Source organism: Chamaea fasciata, unplaced genomic scaffold (assembly GCF_029207755.1).
Source record: "Chamaea fasciata isolate MVZ Bird 193981 ecotype frontalis unplaced genomic scaffold, bChaFas1.0.hap1 SCAF_6, whole genome shotgun sequence".
Taxonomy (NCBI): domain Eukaryota; kingdom Metazoa; phylum Chordata; class Aves; order Passeriformes; family Sylviidae; genus Chamaea; species Chamaea fasciata.
Window position 1 is genome coordinate 2,101,950 of NW_027094091.1, and position 15,200 is coordinate 2,117,149.

Genomic DNA, 15,200 nt, shown 5'->3' on the forward strand with positions numbered 1-15,200 from the left:
AATCCAGGCAGGCACAGGAAGGTTGGGATGATGAGCACTAATTCCCCCAGGCAGGTTTCTATTAACACCAGTGTTCCTTGAGTAATTTTCAGCTGGAGCTTTTGCCTCACTCATCTCTGTGGGTATATTAAATAGTACATGGTGTACCAGAGGCTGAGAGATGTTTTGTAGGGAAGGGATGTGTGGATCCTTCCCCAGCAGATCAGAGTTTGTAGCCAGAATTAGCAAAATACAAAGATAGATGCAAGTTCTGTGAGGGTGAAATCAGTCTTGCTCACATTGGTTTTAAATAAGCAAAAAGGGTGAGTTTTATTTTTTTTTAAGCAAACCTGCTTTGGTAGAGGGGAAAAAGAGATTTCCTTAAATTCCATCCTCAGTACTGTGCATTTGTGGGTGACGGCTCCTTTCTCCTGAAGGAAGGAAAGTCTGAGTATTAATTCTGCGATTGCACATTTTGTGTTTGTTTTGTCTTCACTGCCATGACTTTACCCCCTTTCCTCAGCTGATACTGATGTCTCGTTAGCTTGGTTAATCCCTTTCCCTCTTGGAAACCACCGGATTTTTCAGCTGCTCTACCAAGCTGAGAAGCAGGTTCATCATTAATTCCTCCTGTGGATGCTTTACCCATCTCAAGTGCTCCTCATTCCTACGGCTGATTTTTGTGGAGGTTCTTTAGTCCTGTGAGTCCCTCTGCTTTCTCCTCCAGTTGCTATCAGCTGGAAGTAGGATTTCAGCTCTTTTCATGCTGACAGACACATCAGTAAGTTGTCACTTCCCTGCAGAGCTAAAAATCTCCCCCTGAAGTGTGGAGCTGACTTTGAGCTTGGCGTGGTTTGATCTCAACCTGGTGCACTCTGCATCACCAAATATCCCTCAACCCTCCTGTTCAGCTCTTCCAGGGTGCCCTGTGGGACATGAATTTCCCATATTTTGCTCCCCAAGAGATCCTTTTGCCCTCTCCAGTTTACCACCTTGTAGGGGGTGGATTGTTTATTTATCTAGAGTATTTTTTTTACAATTTTACTTTTTTTTTTTTTTTTTTTTTTTTTTTTTTTTTTTTTTTTTTTAATACAGGCATCTTTTTATGGTGTCTTCTTCTGGCTATACAAACTTTTCACCTGAGAGGATTTGTAATTACATTGTCCTTGATGTCATCCAGCTGCTTTTGGAGCAGGGATAGAGTTTGTCAGGAATACCTTGTCCCTGAAAACGGAGCAGTTGAAAGCTGAGGCTCTTAGGGAAACCCAATTGCTTAGAAATAGGAGTAGCTTTGCTTTCACCTGAAAAAAGGCAATAGGTGAGGGCTCTGCAAATCCATCACAGAGCAACGAGAAACCAAATGCCTCAATCTTATCACAGAATCACAGAATGTTTTGGGTTGGAAGGGACCATAAAGATCATCCAGTGTCACTCCCTGTCATGGGCAGGGACAGCTTCCACTGTCCCAGATTGTTCCAAGCCCAGTCCAGCCTAGACTTGGACACTTCCAGGGATCCAGGGGCAGCCACAGCTTCTCTGGGCACCCTGTGCAGGGCCTCCCCACCTTCACAGGGAAGGATTTCTTCCTAATATCCAACCTAAACCACTCTTCCTTTAGTATAAAGCCACTCCTCCTTGTCCTATCATTCCAGGCCCTTGTCCCAAGTCTCTCTTCAGCTCTCCTGGAACCCCTTTAGGCACTGGAAGGCTGCAGTAAGTTCTCCCTGGAGCCTCCTCCAGCCCTGTGGTTGTCATCCCATGCCCCAAGAGCAGTTCGGTGGACCCTGACGTGTTGATGCTGGAGCGCTGCCTCCAGTCAGGGCTGGGGGAAGGTGTGATGCCGGCACTGCCTGGAGCAGAGCAGAGGTTCTTGGAGGAGGAAAGGTCTGTGAGTGCAGCCCTGCCCTTGACTCTGAGTTCACAGGCAGATAAAAACGAGCTGGAGAACGTTCAGATGTCGCTAGCACGCCGGGGACGCTGGGGCTCCGCAGCTCTGCAGATGAGGGAATGTGCCAGTGACGTGTTTTTGGAGGAGTCTGAAAGGACAGGCCGGTTCAATATTTAAATCTGCATCCGGGGAGGCGGCAGAGTTGTGTGTCTTGGAGGAGAATGTGAGTTTATTTGCTTGGATGAGTGCTCGGCCACCACTTGCAGCATGAAATGTGAATTTGGAGAGCAGCTCTCAGAACGGCTCCAGTGACTGCAGGCAGATGTGGGGTGGGGCTGATGTTTATTTAATGAGCTCTGAGTTTAAATGTTCAATATAGGAACCCAGCTCTGCCTGCACACCCCTTGTGACCTCCTCCAGGGCCTTTGGCTGCTGAACTCCTATTTAATTGCAGCCTTTGCTTGTACTCACAAGGTTGGTGTGAAAGGTGTGAAGTGAATCTTGAAAAAAGGTGTCCTGGAGAGCAGCGCTGAGAGTTTGGCCTTGCTTTTCACTTCTGAGGGGTTTGGGGGGGATTTTGAAGCACGAGCTGCTTCTTGAGTGACTAAAAGATTATTTTACCTCCACAGTTTTTATTTTACCTCAACTGTGTGAGAAGGAACAACCCTGTACGAATCACCCAGCAGCTCCTCCTGAGGTGACGGGGTCTGACACGAGGCTGGACGGGGCAGCTTCAAATACATCAGCAACATGATTTCAGATAAAAAATTCTATATACATGTGGTTTTTAGCTGCGCGTAGGGTCCAACCAAGAGCAAATCTGGCACTGACAGCATCAAAGTTAATCTGTGGTGGGGTTTTTTTTTTGGGGGGAGGGGTGTGTGCTGTCTTACTATGAATAAATATAAACAGTCTTCTCCATCCAAGTGTTAGCAAAAGCAGAGCAGGAGATTATAAAAAAGTTAAACACCCACCCTGTTTTGCCTGAAAACCTCTCAGAAAATAAACACTGCTGCATGATAGACTGAACTATTTACAAGTCTACTTTCACTTGATGAGAGTGGATGGGAAGAAAAAAATCTGTTTAGTTCCTCTGGTGTCTTGATGACTTCTGTACAAACTGTGGAGAACCTGGAGTGCTCAGGTGCAAGTCCATGGCTACCCTTAAAATGAAAATGTTGGTGTCTACCAGCTCTTCTGTCTGTCTAAAACAAGCTCTGTGACTCCCTGGTGGTGTCTCCAAGCTCTCCATAAGGTTGGGTTTGGGAGTGTGACCATCGCTCTGGTCACTCCTATCTGAGGTAATGCTTCCAAAATCAGGAATTAATTCTGCTCCTGAAGTTCGATTATTAGGGAACAGTGCTGTTAGTAAAGCTTGGGCTAAATGACCACAACAATTTAATACCCGCTTATGTTACCAGGCATTACCTTGATACAGCCACACTGGTGTCATCTGAGCACTTAAAATTTAATTTTACTGAAGGGCCCCCTTAGGGTAAGGCTGTATCTCCATTATACAGCCCTCAAAATAACCTCTTATGCCTCTGAAATTCCCTGCGGGGAGCTGAGCTTTTGCAGCAAGGACCCGCTGACCAAAACCAAGCTGATCCACTTCAGTGACACCGGGGGAAGGTCCCATGTAACTTTTGGGGCTTTCCTCTTGGATTATACACATGGATTTCTGAGAGGAGAGTGGAGCCAGGTGGGGGTCAGGCTCTCCTCCCAGGAAACAAGGGACAGGATGAGAGGAAATGGCCTCAAGTTGTGCCAGTGGAGGTTCAGGTTGGATACGAAGAAAAATTTCCTCACTGAAATTTTGGGTTGTCCAGGACAGTGTTGGAGTCACCAGTCCCAGAGGGATATAAAAGATGTATGAATTTTCCATAGCAGGGCATCCCCTTCATGGGTTTAACAGGGATAAGGTGTCTGTGGTTGCCACATCTTGACGGCCCTTCAGTTAGTTAATTAATGGCGCTGGATGTTCTGGCCTCAAACATTCCTTCCATCTTCTCTGGCCCTGGTGCTTCTTTCCAACCAAATGAAGTTGGAGCTGAAATGCAAAACGACTCTTTGAAATTGAAGCTTCTGAAGTTTAAAGCACTGCAAAAGCCATGCTGGATTGCAAGACAGGTCTGTGTCTGCAATCCCCCTCTAATAATGCTCCCATGGGAGTAATTTCTGCCTATTAAAAATCTAAAATTAACCCCTGGGATAACACCCTGTGTTACAACTGGAGAACAAATTCATCTCTTTCTGAGGCACTGAGTGTTTTAATCCCTGTGGATTCCCTCCCTTGTGACACATCTTGGCAATTTATAGCAGATCTGAGTTTTTTAAACTTGGGCTCCGGCAGCTCTTTTCTGGCTACAAGTCCAGTTTCAAACCTGACAAACTTCTAACTGGGGGTGTGTGAAAACAATCTCAGACTTATCCCTCCCCAGTCCAACCAGGCAGAGGTTCAGGACCACTTCAGAGGGTTTTTACCCCAGCGATCCTGGCTGGGGGTTTGGTGGCCAAGTGGCCCCGTGAGGCTGAGCTGGCGTAGGGGTGGCACGAGAAGGGGGTTGTGGCAATGGTGTGTGAGGTTGGGGAGGTCACAAGGGCTTAAATCATGCGTGTGTCACCTCACAGGAGGCTTTGCTGTGAAACAGAAGATGTCAGGGTGAGGCCAAGGGGAGCGCTGGCAGAGCCAAGAGGAGCCAAACCGCATGAACCATACGGTCAAAGGTCGCGCTAGATGGTCTGGGAAGTCTTTTCCAGAGTAAATGACTCTCTGTACCTGTTCTGGAGGTTGTTTTGTTGGCCTGGTGGTGGTGGTGTGGTGGTTGAGGTCCCTCCTCTCGTGGCTGTACAAACTCTCTGCCTCCAGAAACGCCCCTGACATGCAGAGCTGCTCACGCTGGGACACGTCGGCTCTCTGGAAAGCTCTTCATGAGGAAAAGCACAACCCTACAGCCCAGCTGATGCCTTGGGAAGGCTGAGCTGGAACAGAGACTGAACAGAGCTACAGGATAAAGTAGATAATTATTAGAAGGCCTTTAAGGACACACCTTGGGCAGTACAAGAGCCTGGCCAGGGCTACACCCAAGATGGACCCAAAATGGTCACAAAATGGCCACCCAGTCACAAGGTCTCACACTTTTATAAGTTTGGGTCCATTTGCACATTGGGGTTTAATTGTCCAATTACAGCTTCGGATAATGAAGTCCCATCCTTCTTGTTTTCTTTCTTCAGACCACCGTTGTTTGTGCTTCTGGGCCTGAAAACTTGTAACCATTGTCCTTGGTCTTCAGCAGGAAAAGGATTTGTTTTGTCTACCTGCTACGTGAAGAGAGCTGACTAACACTTGATAGGAGGCTCAGAACTGCACCCCTAGGCATCAGAGAATCCAAAAAATCATGAAAGCTAAAACTTTAAGGCACGGCAGTCAAGCTCGAGATGTGTGGAACAGGAGCCCCGTGGTGCGGGACAAAGCAGGCCCTGCTGTGCTGCGTGTCCTGCTGGGCCTCCCTTTCTTTGAGCAGGCACCTCCCCGAAGGAGGCCGTGCCCCTCCTGGGCACTCTTCGTGTGGAAGAGTTAAGATTTGCAGCACAAACCCAGTCTGGCTGAGCAGAACCAGCGCCTTCAGCGCGCCATTAAACCCACTTGCTAAGTGGTGGCTTTCTCAGTGGTTTCACAGAGTGCCCCTCCCGGAAGAGAAACTCTCGTCCCTCCCTGGGGGGGTCTCTTTGATGTGGCAAAGCCCATTCTGACAAACTCAAGATGCTGGAATTTGATGATTTGACCTTGCCGCAAAGTGCGCTGAAGTGCAGCCGCCTCCTGAAGTGACCTTGGCCACTTGTCTTGGTGTTGGTGACCCCTGAGGAAGGGTCTGTGTGGCAGCGTGGAGTGGGCAGGGGGTTGTGAAATGTGCCCAGGGTCCCTGCCTCTCGTCCCCTCGGGCCACCTGTGCCTCTGTGCCCTGTGTTTGCTGTTTATGGGCACCAGTGCCCCTGGATTTTGGGGTTCCTCAGGACTCCTGGGAGGATCCCCAGGGATCCTCCTCCCTTGCCCAGGTTCCACATCCCCTTGCAGGCCAGCTCTGCCTGAGGTCCCAGGGGATCCTGGGTGTCCCACAGGTCCGGGGTCCTGATCCTCTCTCAGGCCAGAGCAGGGGATTATAAAAAGTTAACACCCACCCTGTTTTGCCTGAAAACCTCTTAGAAAATAAACAGTGCTGCATGATACACTGAACTATTTCAGTGCTGATAAGAGTGGATGGGAAGGAAAAAATAGGGTTTTGTGCCTCTGGTGTCTTGTTGACTTCTGTACAAACTGTGGAGATCCTGGAGGTGCAGGTCCATGGCTACCCTTAAAATGAAAATGTTGGTGTCTACCAGCTCTTCTGTCTGTCTGAAACAAGCTCTGTGACTCCCTGGTGGTGTCTTCAAGCTCTCCATAAGGTTGGGTTTAGGAGTGTGAAGATAAAATCATTGCTCTGGTCACTCCTATCTGAGGTAATGCTTCCAAAATCAGGAATTAATTCTGCTCCTGAGGTTCAGTTATTGGGAATGGGTGTTAGTAAGGCTCTCCAGGTCCCTGCCCCCCGAGCTCCCTGTGGGTCCCCAGGGGGGTTCCAGTGGTCCCACCTGCCCAAGGTCTCTGTGTCCTCATTCCAGCTGTGCCTGGGGATCCCTCCTCCCTGGGGGTCACAGGATAATTGACATTGTCACTAATGAAGTGAGGGAGCAAAGCAGGCTGATTGTTGGTTCCTACTGCTACAAGAAACCACTCTTGGGTTGCCCAAGAGCCTCCTGGATACCCTTGGAGGACCACACTAAGAAGAAAATCCACCCAGGTGGCTCATTTGGCTCCATCTGGAGACGTGAAATACCAGGGCAGGTGGGTGAGGACCCTTCCAGAGGCGAGGCTGTCCCCAGGGGTGATGCTGTGGCCCTGGTGTCCCTCAGTCTTCAAGGGAAGAGGGAAAGACCTGCCCTGGGATTGGGTGGTGGGGTTGGGATAGTTGAGGGCTACAGGGGTGGCTCCCATGAGAAGCTGCTGGCATTTCCCCCGTGTCCCATGGAACCGATGCCAGCTGGCTCCAAGGTGGACCCAGCTGAGCCCAGGAAGAAGGGAGGGGTGTGGGAAAGGTGTTTCTAAGATTTGGGTTTACTTCTCCTCGCCCTGCTCTGATTTGATTTGCAATAAACAAAACAAACTGCCCTGAATTGAGCCTGGTTTTCTCTTGATTTAACCAGTGAGGGATCTCTGCCTGCCCTGGTCTCGACCTTGAGCATTTTGCTGTGTTTTCTCAGCCTTGTCCAGCTGGGGAGGGCGGTGACAGATCTGCTGTGGAACCCAGTCAGGGTCAGCCCCACCACAAGTCCAAATACCTCCTCCAAGGCCAGCTCAGTGCTGGGATCTGGGGCTAAAGGCTGCAGAAATTGGGGGAAATGTGGAGAGCGATTTTTAACTGAAGATGAATTAGCTGCAGAAGTTTTTCTGCAGAGTGCTTCGTTCTGTCTACAGCTGCTTAGATTTCCTTGGATCTGGGAACCACCTGGGGAAAAATTGCCCAGACTGCTTTCTTAGGCACCCAAAGTCTATTACGGATAGAGAGTCTTTCGGCAAGAGAGCAGCTTTAGAGCAGGAATTTGAAAAAAAATTTATTGACTGTGAGGGTGGTGAGGCCCTGGCACAGGGCGCCTAGAGAAGCTGTGGCTGTCCCTGGACCCCTGAAGTGTCCAAGGTCAGGTTGGACAGGGCTTGGAACAACCTGGGATAGTGGAAGATGTCCCTGAGTGACACTGGAGGGTCTCTAAGATTCCTTCCACCCCAATTAATTCCATGATTTTGTAATGTCCATGTTTAAAAGCAGCAGATGCATTTATTTTGTGCCTGGGACTCAGCCCAAAGCCTTGAGAACAGGCTCTGAGGACCTGCTGCCTGCTCCCCCTGCCAGCTACCTGATTATATCCAAGAATTACAGGTGAGGTGAGTCTGTGTTGGGAATATTGTGACACTCAAAAGTGACACCTTTAATTGGGATCTGCCTTATAGACAAACGCTCTTTGTGATAAATGACAGCATTTCTTGTGCACGCTTCTTATTTTTATTATTCTTCCTTCCCCTCCGTCCCCATGAGCCAGGAAGATTAATGGGAATTTGCTGTTCCCAGCTGTAGGTTTCTTCCCTGATTCTCCTGGTAGGGACAGCCCCTGTCCCCTGTCTGTGGGCAAAAAAGGAATGGGATCAGGGATTCTGGGTTTACCCAAGCAAGGAAGGAGCCACAGGCCATTGGGAAGTGGAGGAAGAATCATCCAGATGCATTGCTGGGGGTGCAGAGAAGTAAGTTTTGCTCCTGTTGTTCTATTCCCCTCTTGAACTTGGCTTTATCTTTGTCTTAATCTCCTCCAACCGTTTTTTCTTCGAGCTGGGGGAAGCCCTGGGGTGTTCTCAGGAGATGCTGAAAGGATGAGCTGCTTTTGGGATGCTCCCAGGTGCCTTTGTAGCTTTGTTCCCACTGCCCACACACAGCCCTGGGGCTGTCCTGGGATGTGGGGAATTGCCACAGGCTGGGATGAAGTGCAGGGCTGTCCCCAGGTGGGGCTGCCAGCACAAACAGCCGCCCTGACCTGCTGAATTCCCCATGGAGCTCCTTCTAGAGGCTGGGGATGGCGGCATAGGGATGGTGGCCCTTTCCTGGATATTTTTGTGGGATCTATGTCCCACAGCCCTGTATAACTCCTGTAGATCAGTCCAGCCTTGGGCTGCTGTGATGGAGAAAGAAAAAAAAACCACTTCAGGGTTAGGATAAGAAGGTGGTGGAGTGTCCCACGGCCATGGTCAGGCTCTCCCAAGGGAGGTGGTGGTGGCAGGACTGGTAACGAGCCCTGATTTGGGGCGGTGAGGCTGGAGACAAGGATTGCCATGGGAAATCTGCTCAGCTTGTCCTTTTCTGCTTTCCCTTGGGATGAGAGGGCCTATGGAGCAGATGGACTTGAAAAGTCACGATTGGTGTGATGGGGATACACCTCACCTTGTGTTTTGCCAGAGTGGAGAGCGCCCTGTGGGTCAGATGTGGGCTGTGGGGTGGGGAGTGCAGCTGGGGCTGAGGTTTCTGCCCTGCAGAGCTCCAGGGGGGCTGAAGGAGGAGGTGGAGGGATTTTGATAGACTCTGGAGAGCTCCAGAGCTCACAGGTCCTGCAGCACCTTCTCCGCTCCTGGTTCAGGAACACAGGCAGCAGCCCAAGCTGGCCATGCCTGGGATCCCCAGCCCTCAGAAGTTTGGAGTGGCTGGGAGCTGTTCATGAAAAGTACTTGGAACCCACCCAAAAATTGCTGGTCTGGAACTTGTGGAGAGCTTCCAGCTCTGAGGGATGCAGGTAGAGGAGCCTTGCTTTCCCCTTTTCCTGTGCCAACAAACCACCTTCCAGGACTGTAACATTGTTAAGAGCGGGGTTCTGACAGCCTTGGGGTCTCTTGGATCTTGGGGGCTGCCTGGTCACCCCAGCTGTGGTGTCCCCATCCCATTCCCAGGACTCCCAACCCATACTGGGAAGGGAAATGCCACCGCGAGGGCACTGTGGGAAGTCCTGGCTGCAAAGTGTAGGAGATGTACAGCCTGGAGGAGGGATTTTTGCTTTTCCTGCCCTGATCCCACCCCACATCAGCCTGCTCACAGGAATGATTTATTGGAATTATCCCTGTGTGTCTCTCCCTCTGACAGGGAAGCCCTCACCTGCTTCAAAGCACCTCAGCTGCTTCCCCCACAACTCCCTGTTCTGTTCTTCTGGGCTGCTCTGCTTTGTGCCTCCTGGAAAAAAAAAAAAAACAACAACCTCTTCCAGATGGTTGAAATCACTGCAAATCACCTCTCTTTGGAGCAGAGGTGCTGTTGCTTCATCAAGCACCAAATTTGGGGATTTTTTTTTTTTCTTTGTGTTAGCCACAAGTATTCTGTTGAGATAATGACTGGATAATTATTTAACCTCTTTTGAGTTTTGTGGTGCTAATCAAGCCTGTCTTCTTTAATCTGTGCTCCAGTGTCGTGACTGGGGCATGATTTACAGGGAAGAGAGGGGCATAAACTTGTGTTACTGAGCCAAATTTGCTTAACCTCCCTGAAATAGCCTGTGAAGGTTGTGTTGCTCCAGGCCACAGCTGATCCTGTTTGTGCTGCTGGAGATCTGAAGGGCTCTGTGGGATCTGATCTCCCTTGGATTTAGGGTTCTCTTGGTTACTGGGAGTGCAGCGAGAAGTTTCTGCCTTACCCAGACAAATCGTGAAATAATAAAAATCTCCAAGGTCACAAGGGAGGAGACTGAAGTATGGTCAAAGGTGGGGAAAAAGAAATATTATGGATTTTTTTTTTTGCTTAAAAATCTAACAAAAGGTAACTGTTCCTGTGACACAGTGCAGAGCTGTAGGTCTCTCTGCTGCAGGATTTTTGGAGATGCTGAAGTGACCTCAGAGGGTGAGTGAGCCCTTCTGTGGAGGGCACGTGCGCTGTAGAGACCTTTAACTCGGGATCCTTGGAATCCAGACTTGGAGACCACCTTAGGAAGCCTCTCCATAGGCTGGGAAGCTGCAAGAGCTCTTTAATGGATATTTGTTGGTAGTTTTGATCCAGTCCAGGGTTCTGGGCTGGAGCAGATTTATGGATCAGTGGAAGGAGCTGTTTTCAGGCTCTTGAGATGCCCTTTTCCCCCCCCTCCATACCCATCACCAGTAACTCCCACTGTGTTCAAAGGCTGGCAGCAACAGCGCTCCAGGCTTTTGCTTTCCCTGCAGAACCAAAACCTTAATGGGATGTTTGTTTGGGAATTGTGGCCAGGAACACTCACCCTGGCTGGATGTTGCAAGGAGAGGGGCTGAGCCTTCAGCTGTCTGCATCCTGCTCCTTATGGTTTTCGCAGGGCTTGCTCAACTCTTCCCTCACAGTTTCTATTTCTCTTTGGTGATCACGACAGGGGAAACGTGCCAGGTGAACCTTTTAGTCTTTCAGAAAAGTCAGATAATGACCTTGGATCCAGCCAGGGTGGTGCTGTCAGCACCTCAGGGTGTTTGGTGTGATGGGGCCACTGCCACTCAGTGATTTCAACCTTTTTAATGAGTGAGGCTGGGATGCAGCCTGGTGTCCCAACCCACACCAGATCCGGGCGGGAATGAGCTGGATATGGGCTGGAATCAACCACAAATTGGGCCAGACTTTCCTGAGCTGCAGGATGTTCCTTGGGCAAGAAGGGATAAGACTTTGGATTTCTCTAGAGCTGTCAGATCTCACCTTGCTTGTGGTAGAATTTAAATCATTGAATAGTAGAATATTCCGAGTTGGAAGGGGCCCAGGAGGATAATCCAAGAATCCCATCCTGTGCCTGAGAGCGTTGTCTAAACACTTCTGGAACTCTCTCAGGCTGTGCCTGAATTGGTTTTGGTCTTGGGACAGAACCAGCCTGTCTCTGACAGGACAGAATTCCCTTCTCCTTCCTCCTGCTGGGGAAAAAGAAACCAGGGATGTGATGTCTGGGGAGAGCTGTCTGTGGTGAAATCACACAAAGCTGGGTCACAAAATCAGCTCAAACCCTCAGTGAGGATTTCCTGCTAAAACGACCACGAGCACCAAATTTATCAGTGTGGACCAGGATAGAATATCCCCAAGCCAGTCCTCTGGGCACTGAATGCCTCAATCCCAGGGAGGTGAGAGAAGCACTGGGGGGATTTTCATCACTCACCAAATACAACCACAATGAACTTCTGGTACTTTGTGGTGTTTGTAGCATCGTTTTGGAGTGCAGGGAACTTTCTGACTGTGAGAGTTCAGGTGTAACAAGAATGAAAACAGCCTGGCTGAGCTGGAGGGGAATCCTGGGGCCAGAAGGTGGCTGGCAATGAACTGCTGTGGTCTTTCAGTCTATAATCAATAAATACTTGTAATGGCAGGCAAACTCTCTATTAAAAAGCTTTGAGAGTGTCTGCTTTGTGTCTCCAGGCTGAAAACAACCGTGCCAGGACAGCAACCTCCCTGATTTTCTCCTTCCAAATGCTGCCTTTGTTTTTCCTCCTGTTTCTGGCAGCAATTCAGGGGGTGCCTCAGTGTGATGGGCAGAGAAGGAGCTGAAGGGATGGAGTTCATGTCCCCCATGCGCTGGGAGAGGAGGGGTCTTCAACCAGCCTGAAGTGACTGCATGGACAAGAAGATGAAGTAGATGTGAGGGAATGCGGCTTCTCACCTAAAGGTTTTTATGTTTTATTAGGGAAGAATGTTGTAGCTGCTGAATGAGGGCTTGGCATGTTTGTGTATGAACACAAAAATATCAGGAGTTCCAGGCTAGGTTGGATGGGGCTTGGAGCAACCTGGGATAGTGGGAGGTGTCCCTACCCATGGCAGGGGGTGGAATGAGATGAGCTTTCAACCCTTCCAACTCAAACCATGATTCCCTGTAGGCATTTTTGGAAAGGTGGATCAGTGTGTTTGGTCCCTGGGAGAGGATGAAAGTCAGTTTTGGCTGCTCTGGAAAAGGCATCATTGGACAAAGCTTGGAGCTGTGTGGAGTGACAGTAAACTCGATCACTTAAGGATCCTCCTCTGAACAGCATTGTCCATTACTTGGAATAATACCAACTCTGACCCTAATTTTGGCCGCTTATCTGGTTCCCAGCAGGCTTCAGTGCTCAGAGACAAAATCATCTGGGGCTGGTGCTGTCTTGGGGGAAGCAAATGCTGCAAAGAGAGGAGCTGTTTCTCGCTCTGGAACTAAAACATTTCCGAAATCAAACTGCTGCCCAGCTTATCAGGGTGTAAACACGTCCTCCTGTGGGAACAGGAATTGCAGACCAGTCTGAGCTGAATCTTGCTGCCTCTCTTCATATCAGTCTGCTGAAGTTTCTCAGACACTGGAGGTCTGCAGAGGGTTTGAAATGCATTGTTTTTCTCATCTATTTTCTTCATGGGGGAGGCAGCAAAGACCTTGGACTACCAGGAATGTTTGGTTCCATTCAGAGCTGCTCTGTGGTGGGTGTTACACCAGCGCAAGGGAATGCACTGCTTTTATTCCCTTTCTCAGAAAACCCCTTGTTTTGGTGGTTCTGGTGCTGAAAGCTCAGAAATCACACCAAGGCTCTTTCCCCAAACACATCCTTGGGGATATTTCAAACTGGTTGAACCCTTGGGGGTGTGGACCATCCTCCAAAAAAAGGAAGGACAGAATGTTGTGATAAAGGAATTGTGCTCCTGATGTGCTTTATTCTGTCCTTGGGTGAAATCTCTTGCCACATCCTGGGACTTGAGGCTGGGGAAAGGGCAGGGCTTGTGGGAGCTCCCCAGAGAAGGAAATGACTCTCATCAAGTTACTCTCTGCTTTAATTTCAGTCATTTCTACCTATTTTCTCAGGATTTCCAGCCAGGAGCCAGCCTGTCTGTGAGAGAAGCATCTGAATGGATGAGAAGGTGCCAGCAGTGTTGTAGGTGGCTCTTTGAAGTCTGCTCATTCTCTTCAGCCAGGACACCCCAAAATACAGCCTGGAAGAGAAGGACAGGCAGCTGGAATTACAGGAGTTGTAATTGCAGCTGAATTCTGCAGGAACAGGAGCTGCAGCCCAGCAGACACCAGTCTGTGGTGGTGGACAGCTCTGAAGTGCAGCTCTCAAATAATGGTTGGGTTTGGTCATTTTGGTGTGTAAAAGTTGTTTCTGCTCACTGGGTAAGAGGCAACAAAAGGATTAAAAGATATTTCCTGTAGTTCTGCAGCCTCAGGTGGAGAATGAGGAAAGGGGAGTATGGATGGGCTGTCTACAAAATAAATACAATATAAATATTATGGAGTCTCGCATCTCTTTGCATGTAGAGATCTTTCCTGTAGCAAGGAAATAATTTTATATTCTGGCACAGGACTGATAGTGCAACACTGAATTCAGAGATAAGAATCATTGGTTTTTGTTCCAGCTCTCCTCTATTAAAAAAGAATAAAACTCATCAACCCCCTCCTTGTTTTTACATGACAACCTTTGGGGTTTTCTGGTTTGTGCAAGAAGAATAATCTCCTAGGAGATGATGACCAGACTGGTGTTTAACTGGCTTAATGCTGGAAAATTTCCCTGCTAGTGAGTCAAAATTACCTTGCACTGGTCCTTTCCTGTTCCTCTGCCTCATGGCAGTAAAACATGGCAAAAACTCGTGGTCTGCTTGGAATTTTTTCATGGAATGGTTTTCTTTGTAAACTTGCAGGTGATTTCAGGCTTCTTACTTTGGGTATCAAATGCTTAAGAGTTTCTCTTTCTGCCTTGTAAAGACTGAAAAGGAAGTTACAAACTGCCAGATGCCTCTGGCACAGCGTTTCCTGTCCAGAAATGGTTGCAGAAGGCAGATCTAATCTCCCAGCTGGACTAGATGATCATTGTAGGTCCCTCTTGGAAGTACTCTACCTCAGGAATGGCTTTTCCAGCTCGTTATTCTTTCTTCCCTCTCATGGAAAAGGGAGGTGTTTGACTGGAAGAAAAAAACCCCTCTGCTCTCAGACTCTTTCGTTTGTCACTGTTCAGTGGGAGTCACTAAATCCCTGCTGGCATCAAGAGTCTGTGGCATTTAATGCAAAAATATCGTTATAAAGATACTGAGCTGTTTCCTAAAGGCATTGAGGGCTCTATTTATCCCCTTCTCCAGGTGGCGGGAATGCTGCTGATCCAAATTAATTTGAAGAACATGTGCTGGGCTGTTAGCATTAAAAGAGCTCAGTTTTGGTGAACGTGGCAGTAGGGAGAGTGTCTCAGTCCCGCTCTTGGGTTGTGCTGTTGCTGCTTTACTGATTTCAGCGTAAAAAAATTCCTTTCAGTTGCTGTTGGTTTGAAGGGATGGGCTCTCAAAGCCAAGGCTCTGGGTCTGTGGGGACTCTGTGCTCTTGGTGAACCCGTGGAGGACATGCTGAATCCTCCTCCAGGGGCTGCTGCATTTCTCCCACTCAGCCCTTTGCTGATACCTGTGCTTGATGCATCCCTTGAAATGCCTCTACTGCCACATCCTCTCACCAAATATCCCACCCTGATCCAGGCTGTTGTGTGGAAGCTCGAGGTGTGAAGCTGCAATGGCTTTCTTGGGGTGCTCTGTGCATCCCTGCCCCTCATCCCCTCTGTCTCACTGCTTCTCTCACCTCAAGGAGAGAGAAGCAGGAGGTTTTTCCTGCAGCCCAACTTGAGTTCCACGGGCACAGTGGACCCTGAATCTGCTTTAGTAGCAAGGAAAACCCTGTTGGGCTTTGAAGCTGCTTGTGAAACTTGAGGGGCTTTTTTTTTCCTTTTTCTTTCCCCTGTTCTTATGAGTTTGCTGCCAGCAATTGTGTGTGCTCAGTGAGATGA

At 49.0% G+C, this 15,200-nt stretch overlaps 1 long non-coding RNA gene across 1 annotated transcript; it reads left to right on the forward strand.

The window, feature by feature from the left end:
• The first annotated feature begins 9,866 nt into the window (after positions 1–9,866).
• On the forward strand, positions 9,867–13,632 carry LOC136290487 (uncharacterized). Its single transcript, XR_010721148.1, has 3 exons — positions 9,867–10,190; positions 11,927–12,088; positions 13,244–13,632. It is a non-coding gene; the product is annotated as an uncharacterized lncRNA (long non-coding RNA).
• Positions 13,633–15,200: the final 1,568 nt, after the last annotated feature.